The following is a 9,399-nucleotide window of genomic DNA, read 5'->3' as shown; positions in this document are numbered from 1 at the left end:
ATGAAATCTATTGGGAAAATCAGTTTGTCTACCTTAATCAAGATGTCTTCTACCACCCCCTTAGGATATGTTATCGATCAATCAGCTAATTAGAGAGACATGGTGGTTGGCTTTACTTCTCCTAGTCCAAGCTTCCTGTAAATGGAAAATGACATTAAATTTATACTTGCCCCTAAATCACATATAACTTTATCAAAATAACAACTACCAATAATACAAGGGATAGTAAAACACCTTAGATCTCGTAGTTTAGGTGGTAGTTTCTTTTGAATCAGCGCACTGCATTCCTCCATTAACATAACTTTCTCGTGTTCCTCGAATTTTCTCTTGTGCGTGAGGATCTCCTTCAAAAACTTCGCATATTTCGGCATCTGTTCTAGCATATCAATAGAAGGGATATTAATATGTAAACTTCGAAACATGTCAATAAACTTACCAAATTGCTTATCAAGCTTCTGATTCTTCAACTATTGTGGGTATGGAAGGGTTTCTTGGCTCAAAGAAAGTTTCTGGTCAGATGCACACTCACCGCGGTCACCAGATTCATTGCCGCGGTGATGCGTTACAAATTTTGATGAATTGGGAGCAGAATCACGCTCTCCGCGGTCACCAGTATCATCACCACGGTGATTGTCCTTCTTGTTGACGAGCTTCTCCACATTCTCATGATTGCTGCAGCGATGAATTTCATCGCCACGGTGATTGGTCTTTTGCTCTTCCCTCAAATCTTTCTCTTATTCTTGCTTCTGTTTTTCACCCTCTGAATTTTCCAGAATTCGTCCACTCCTCAAAGTGATTGCATGCGCTTGTTCCTCGGAGTTCTTCACTGTATCGTTTGGCAAAACTCCTTGAACTCTTCCTACTAATATGTTATGAATTTGCCTAATTTGAGTCTCAATGTTCCTAATAGAGGCTAATTGATTTTGGACAAGGATGTCAGTCTTCTCAAACCTCTTGCTTGTCTCTTCAATGAACTTGGTAAGCACATTCTCTAAGTTAGATTTTGGCTCTTGAGTTTGAAAAACATGAGGTTGTCTTTGCTCATTGTTGTTGCTCCATGAAAAGTTCGGGTGTTTCCTCCATGCTGGATTGGATGTGTTGGAATATGGATTCCCTTGCCCTCTTTAGAAATTATTGACGTAATTGGCGTGTTCAAGTTGAGAAAATGGGTTCCCTTCTTGACAATCCTTGGATGAATGATTTCCTGCACAAAGGTCACATGTTATAGAAGAAGATTCAATTGCATTTATTTTTAACACATTACCTAATTGCTTCTAGATGTTTGAAAGTTGAGCAGCCAATGCAGTGTAACTGTCAACTTCGTGCACTCCCGCTGATTTCCTTGTTGAAGTTTTCTCTAAAGTCCTCATATAGTTATTGTTTGCCATCACCTCAATCAGATTGTATGCTTCCTCTGGTGTTTTATTGTTCAAGGCTCCCCCACTTGCAGCATCAATCATAGCTTGAATAGTTGGTAGCAACCCTTGGTAGAATGTTTGCACTTGTGACTAGATTGGTAAACCATGGTGAGGGCACCTCCGTAAGAGATCCTTATACTTTTCCCATGCTTCATACAATGACTCCGAATCTTGTTAGTAAAAGTTGGTAATCTCACTCCTTAGCTTGGCAGACTTGGCAAGTAGAAAATATTTAGTGATGAACGCTTGAGCTAACTCGTTCCATGTCGTGATGCTCCTAGATGGTAGAGAAATCAACCAAGACTTAGCTTTATCCCGAAGAGAGAATGGGAAAAGCCTTAGCCTAATTGCATCATCGGATGCTCCATTATGCCTAAATGTGTTGCATAACTCTCGAAAGTTTGCGATATGCAGGTTGGGATCATCATTAGGTAACCCCACGAATTGGACTGACTGCTGAATAATTTGAATAATTGTTGGCTTGATCTCAAAATTATATGCTTGAACTGGTGGTCTCCTAATGCTAGAATAGCACCCATTAATAGTAGGACTAGAGCAGTCCTTCAATGCTCTTTAAACCACTTCTGCTCCACCCATTGCATTTCCTCCTAAGGTATCCTTATTCTCATTCTCTTGATTTCCCATATTGGGATTCACAATTCCTGTGTTAGCCATTGATTTTTCAAAGTCAACTTGCTTCTTTTCTTTCCTCAATTGTTTAGCCATTCTTGCAATCTCAAAATCTAGTGGATTAAGATCACCACCACCTCTTGAACGTAAATTCTCCAGATTCTAGCTAACAGCAACAAACAAAACAAACAAAAATAAAAATTAATTTCTAAACAAAAATAAAACAAATCAAATTAGCAACTAAATATTTCTTATTGACATTGGTAAAACGAAATAGTTCCCCGGCAATGGCGCCAAAAACTTGACAGGCTATTCGTAAGTATACGAAATCATGCAAGTATTAAAGCTCGAGTAAACAAGTGTCGAATCCCAAGAGAACTACCTACCAAGTAGCAAACTAGTCTATTTTATAGCTATTTGATAAAACATAATTTTATGAATGACTTTAATGAAAAAGAAGACAAATTAAAAACTAAACAAAATCAGAATTTTATAAATACTTGGATATAAAGATCAATATGGCTAAACCCTAGGGCACAGATTTCACACCAATTTAATCCTATGTATTGATGATTATTGCTAACCTAATTAAGCTTATTCTAAAGGCCAAACTCCCTAATATTCCACTAACTTTCTCTCGAACAATTAGCGAATTAACCCTTAAACAACAACCCAAAATATCTCTAAGTTGGATATAGCAGCTAAGAGATCATTAAGTTCTATGGAATATACCAAAGCCTCATAAATCGCGGTAACCTATCTCCAGCGTTCGCTCAATCTATGGTTTTATTACCTTAGACAAATCAGGTTTCATCTCTCGATCTCAACCCAATCCCATGATATCATTCAACCCTTGGATCCTTAAGAATTGAAAGCATTACACATAATAATAAAACTTAGAATTAATGCTCAATAAGAAATCAATAAAGATAACGTCAACACATATTCATAAATTGGGCTACATCTTTAGCCCTAGAAAAGAGATTTAGTTCATAGTTGCAATAATAAAAACCATCATTGTATTCAATAACATGAGTTCAAGAAAGAAAAATATAAACACTTCTCTAATTGGTGAACAGGAACTTCAAGAATTCCGATCTCCAAAGTAGTAGCCGTCCTTTTTCCTTCTCTAAAACTCCCCCAAAACTACTTAAAGACCCTTATTTATAGTCCTAGGGTTTTTATCTTACTTAGGAAAAAGTTAAATGCCTCAAACCATTCAGATTCAGTTTAGGATAATACATTAGCCTAGCAGACCTGTGACCCATCGCCGCGGCTATAAGAACAGTCGTTGCTGCAGTAAGAATAGTCGCTGTGGTGATCATTATTTCTGTCCAATGAGTCCGTTATCTTAAGAATTTGGTAAAGTAATCAACACAAACTTTGTAGATCTCTGAATAAGCTTTCCAACGCCACCAGAATCGTTGAATTACAATTCCTACAGCTCAGGTTATGATAGAAACATTGAAGTATGCTCATCTTGAAGGATTTCCAGATTTTACGTTGTATCTTCGACGTGTTACAACTTTCTCGTTTCAACTCTGATTCTTGTACCGTTTGTTCCTAAGCATCATGAATTCCATCGACATCATTAGTTTCCCTTCAAATATCTATTTGAACCTGAAAATACTCAAAATACACCCGTGATCCCGTAAAAGGTATTTATGAAAGAATTAATTCAAATTCCACAATTTAAACACATTTTTCCATAAATAATCAAATTAAATCACTAAAAAAATATAGACTTTCAAGCTCTTATCAATATCGATAGTGAGTAGTTTCGCGATTGAGACTCAATCAATTGTCTCACTAAACACAAATTAAGATTGGTCTCTAGCAAGGCATCATGGCCACCCGACAGATTCAGATTCAACAAAACAGTCACGTATCAATGATATGGTTATCATGCAATCAAATCCCTACATCATTCATTATCTTATCAAGGTTGAGGTACAAAAATACAGATATCCTTGATCTCTTTGTATTCGATTATTGGACCAACGACCATAATAGATTGGATTGATCCACAACTCAATCCCATTGTAGCCACATATTTAGTGTCGTTGCCATTCTTCGAATTGCTCAGTGAGATAATTTCTCTCATACCCAGAAGTGATGAAGCCTCTACCAATCCACCATAGTCTTGATACACTTTTCGGTGAAGCCAACCATTACCGTTCTGATATTCCTGAATAGAACTATGTTGGGCTAGTGTCAAATTACACCAATCGGGGCACAAGGCACTCTGGTGATCTCAAGTCTAAGAATTGCATGCACCATCATCCGTTAGAGGATTTATTCCATAGACATTGGGGTTACCATCTATGTGGAATCCTCTAGTGGGTTTGTCTAGTAAACTTGCCTATAGTGTGTTGCACCCCTAGTTAGTAAATACGGGTATGGCAAAAAAATAGTATGGAAATTTTACGAGTATGATAGGACAAAGGCTGAAAAATACGTTTGTAAAAATTCGGCCATAAAATTTGGATACAGGAAAAATACAGTACAGGTATATACGGGTTTAATACGGTGCATTGTTAATAATACGTTTTGAAAAATATGGCAATATCGAAACCCTTTTCCATATTATTATGATTGAACTTTAAGCTATAAGCAGAGAGGGAGGAGTTGAACTTAAACAAGTTATATTTAAATTATATGAGAATGACGTTATAGTGATGCTAAAACACGCAATCTAATTATTAGATTCTAATCTCTATCTTAGATATTAAGTATATAATATGATTAATTGAATTAATTTTTTTTCAATGAACATTGTTTCCATGAGATAATTCAATAATTAAGACTATAAAGTATATATTATATGACTTTAAATGCAAATTACACCTCAGTTCATGCAAACAAAGTTCTCAACATGGACACAAATTACACCCAACAATAAGGGTCATTACTAAATATCAACTCTATAACAAATTAAACAAACCAAATCTTGGCACCTCTACAACACAAACAAAAGTCTAACAAGAACCGAAGCAAAGTACAAAAAGCCTTACTGGTAGGAAGCACCGGCAATGGTGTGCTCAAGAGAGAAGCTATGGCAAGATCGCATGAGTGGACTGGATCTTGGTCTGAGAGACGGCAGGAGGAATTTTGTTGGTCTGCTCAGTCTGATTTGGCTTACTAGCAGGGACAACACCCTCTTTAAGGGACTGCAAAGCAACAGATTGAGTTGCCTTTTTGGGTTTGCTTGATCCCTTTTACTTACGACCTTGTCTGTGCGTGTAATTACACTCAAATACAAATATAACTCTCACAAGCATTTCATCAAACATGTTTCAAACAAATCCATCAATCCACCAATATAACAAATCCATCAATCCACCAGCCCCCTACTACTACTACTACTACTACTCACACACCAGCACAAACACAAGCAATCAACCAACATACGAGATTCAAAGAGAAGAGAAGAAGTGTGTACCTTGAAGTTTTACTCTTGGACTTAAAGCTTGGAAAAGAGAGTTAAAATGAAAGACTAAAGAGAAGTGAAGAAAGGATCAAGACTCAAGAGATGAAGAAAACTAGAAAACAACTTTAAAGACAACAATCCATTGAATTGTTAAAGATTTGAAGAAGAGTCGAATTGCCGAAGATGTCAAAGAGAGCTTTCAAAGAACTGAGGAAGATGAGAAAAGAGATTTTGATTAATTTGAGTCAAACCCCATCCCAAAACAACGTCATTTTAGGGTGTTCAATTAAATATTTTTTGTTTTCAAAAATTCATGAATTATATGGATGGTCATATTCGACAGCCCCTTCTAAAATATGTTTATTCACGTATAAAACACAAATTTACTGACTAAGGTTGCACTAGGTTGTCAGCAAACAACCTTGACAAGTGAGATCAGTCACTGCCTTTCGATAGGGTCATTCAACACTATGATAGCCTTACCATATTATTTGTGCTATTAGTCAAAATTATACTGAGGCCACAGACATTTCTAGAATGGCCACCATATGTGATCATAAGGTCCTCACTCTCGAGATATGAAATACTCGATAGCCTCATTACGGTTCTACCATTCTAAGGACATACATCAAAACATATAATGAATATGAATTACACAATATAGAAAAATGCCTTTTATTGATTATAAACATTCTTACAAAGAGTCAATAATACAATAATGGATTGGCTCTAGGGCACCTAGTCTAACATGACACACTTACCATCATGATCATCTGAAGCTCTCTCTCTCCATATAAAAATGGAAGCAACCCAAGGAGAAAAGGAGGAGGATAAAAAAAGAATAGTGGTGGAATGAAAAATAGGAGAACAGGGAACCACAAAACCATAATACAAAAAATCACAAAGGCAACTTTTTATAACCCCAGATCCCTGGCTAAAAAAGCAAGCTAGAAACCTTTTCTGACCAATGAAAAAACCCATCTTTTGTATCCTGATCTTATGCAAATAAATAAGATATTAGTGGACGTAGGCCTTGTTCTCTTCTTGGCTGAACCACTTTTAAAAACGTCTAATTGTCTCATCATTTCTCAGGAGGCACATCACCACCTTGATCATCACTGCATGCAACACGAGTCCCTTACACTGATTCCCAGGGATCATGCTTCCATCTTACTCAGTTTTCCCTGGAATCAACTGAGTATCTTTGGTTGACGTGCGTCTTTGTCTCGACATTTTACCCAAAGCAAAAATTGGCATACAACATCTCTTCTAAATTCCAATAAAAGTTTTGCATATCTTGTTTGTTTTTTCTATTAAAATGCACCAGCACCTTGTTTGTTGTGTCTATTAAAATTCTTCATTTTATGTTGGGTGTATGTAAAACATTTTATGTTTGAATTAAAAATTGAGGAAGTCTGGAAAAAATTCTTCAATGTATAAGGTGAAGATGGAAATTCGATTCAAAATTCGGGTACCCAGAAACCGAATCGAATTTTTGGTTCGGTTCAAAACTAGGTAATTCAAAAACTAGTTCAGTTATTGGGTACCCTTAGAGCTTGACCCGAATATTTGGTGTGGGTTAGCCAAATGCAAAACTAACTTGGGTACCCGGTTTTCACACCCCTAATTAGAGCTGGGCAAGGGACCGGTCCCTTGCGGGCCCAGGCCTAGGCCCGTTTAGGACTGGTCACTTGGGACTTGTCCCAAATGGGATCAGTCTCTCATGGGCCTGGGACCGGTCCTAGGACCGGTCCCATGGGGTTTGGAAAATTTTATTTTCCCCCCGCAATTTTTTTTATATTTTGGGGGCAAAATGAAATTTTATAGGGGGTTTTTAGTATTTTTTAGGGGTTGATTAGTAAAGTTTCTAAAAGTATTAATTAAAATTAATAGTTAATTTTAAAAAATAATAAATTAATGTTAATTTTAATTTTAACATAAATGTAATATCACATTTCACACATTCCGCTTTACAAATAACAATTAAATAATTTTTTATTAAATTATTCATCTTCAATTTCATCGGTCAACACTAGTTACATATTCAATCTGTATTCCTAAAGAGTTTGAGTAGTTCGGGATCTTCAGGGTGCTGTTGTAGTTTTCTCTGGATGAGGCAATCCCATAAACATGTTATCACTTCAATCATCTCATCGGTTAAAGAACATCTTCTGTCTTAACAATCCGACCACTCATTGAAATGTTGACTCGGATGCAATTGTAGAAATCGGCACAGATAAAATGTCACGTGCCATTTGGGATATAATGGGGAATTGACTTTCTTGTTGGTTCCACCATTGAAGAATATCCATGTCAAGTTGCTCCTTCATCGTCATAAAGGTCAAGTCCACCTGTAGGTAGCGAGTCATTCATTTGGTCTATGTATGTACGAGTTGGAGCTTCTACCACGTCCCACATACGCCCTGCTCGATCCTCAGGGGGGGCACAAGGTCTGATCGTTCTCCTAGACATTCCACTTCCACTTCCACTTCTACTTCATTGTATCTATTCATAAAAAAAAAAGCTATCCAATTGTGTTTAAGTCAGTCAAAAAGATTATCATGTCCTAAATAATGGCATAACAGTAATTACACCGTAACTACGGATAATTAAACCTGGATCTAGAAAAAGCCAATCCATATAGAATGGAAAACCACCTCACCAACCAATATCTTATATTTTTCTTCCATACTTGAACAATTTCATAAAATTTTATATATCTATATGATCAAAAGTTTAGCAATTTGAACTAAAATATCTAACACTAAATTAGTAATGGATAATAAACCACTTAATGTATTAGTAACATCATAAAAAATTTTAAGAATGAATAAAAAGTTCACAAACCGCCAATCATATAGTTGACAACTTCCTCTGGATAGTTCTTCCGGTTGACGAAATCTGTAATTTTTTTCGTGGTTGGCAAAGCTTTTTCCAACATCAAGTAGGTAGAGTTCCAACGGATAGATGTCTGTACATAACTTCAAAGGTCGAACCGGTGGGTCCTCTTGCTTACAATATTTGACGTACTCCTGCATCTTTTATTGCTACTGCGGACGATAAATCGATAGCTACGCACCCTCTCCATCTTTGAATGTATAGCATCTAAACCTGCTTTAACTACAAATTGATGATGTGACAAGCACATCTCTGGTGATAAAATTTGCCTTCACCAAGCGGATCCAATTTCTTTTCAAATAAAGATATTGCCGCGGTGTAGCAGCTGCATTACAAGCGTTAGCGCTAAAACTCTATCAGTTATAAATATTCTTGCAAATCAAGAATGTAAAAAAAATAGTTCAGCACTATGTTTTCATATAAATGGTTTAAAACCTAACAATTTGTTGTAAACCCCAATATGATCTAAGAAATGTACTGTAACAGTTAATAAATCGGTTTTTGATCTACAAGCCCATATGTCTGATGTAAGTGCAATAGATATATTCTAAAATTTTGAAATTCGTTTTTAAGTTAATTATTTATTTGTTATAAAGTTTAGTTATCTCTTCTACTTGTAGTTCTACAACAGGGGTATATGCTGGACAAAATGCAGTTTAACCATATTAACAAAAAAAGGATTTTCAGATAAACAAATGAAGAGTCCGTAGCAACTATATATCTTGCTATTCCTCGTGCAACATGTGTATTGTATTGCCATGTTGAGAGAGTTGAGGATTGTGGATAAAATTAATTTGAGTTTGAATTTGTCTACTGATCTGCTTGAAGAGCATTTATTTGGGGATGCTTCTTCTCTACGTGTCGTGATCGTCGAAGTCCTTCTCAGCCCAATAATGGTTCACATAAATTACAATACCACACGATTTCCCCCTCCCCATTTGTTTTGGCCGTTTTGATTTGGTGAAGTATCGCCAGACATCGGACACGACCCTCTTTGACGGTCGGGGGGGTGGGCTATGTCCG

The 9,399-nt window shown here is 36.4% G+C and overlaps 1 non-coding gene across 1 annotated transcript; it reads left to right on the top strand.

The window, feature by feature from the left end:
* Nucleotides 1-1,518: 1,518 nt before the first annotated feature.
* LOC116133147 lies at nt 1,519-1,625 on the top strand. The gene has a single exon (XR_004128500.1). It is a non-coding gene; the product is annotated as a small nucleolar RNA R71 (small nucleolar RNA).
* The last annotated feature ends 7,774 nt before the right edge of the window (nt 1,626-9,399 follow it).

The sequence above is a fragment of the Pistacia vera genome, unplaced genomic scaffold, assembly GCF_008641045.1.
Source record: "Pistacia vera cultivar Batoury unplaced genomic scaffold, PisVer_v2 Contig265, whole genome shotgun sequence".
Taxonomy (NCBI): Eukaryota; Viridiplantae; Streptophyta; class Magnoliopsida; order Sapindales; family Anacardiaceae; genus Pistacia; species Pistacia vera.
The sequence above is the reverse complement of the archived record's forward strand: the minus strand, read 5'-3'. Positions and strand labels throughout refer to the sequence as shown.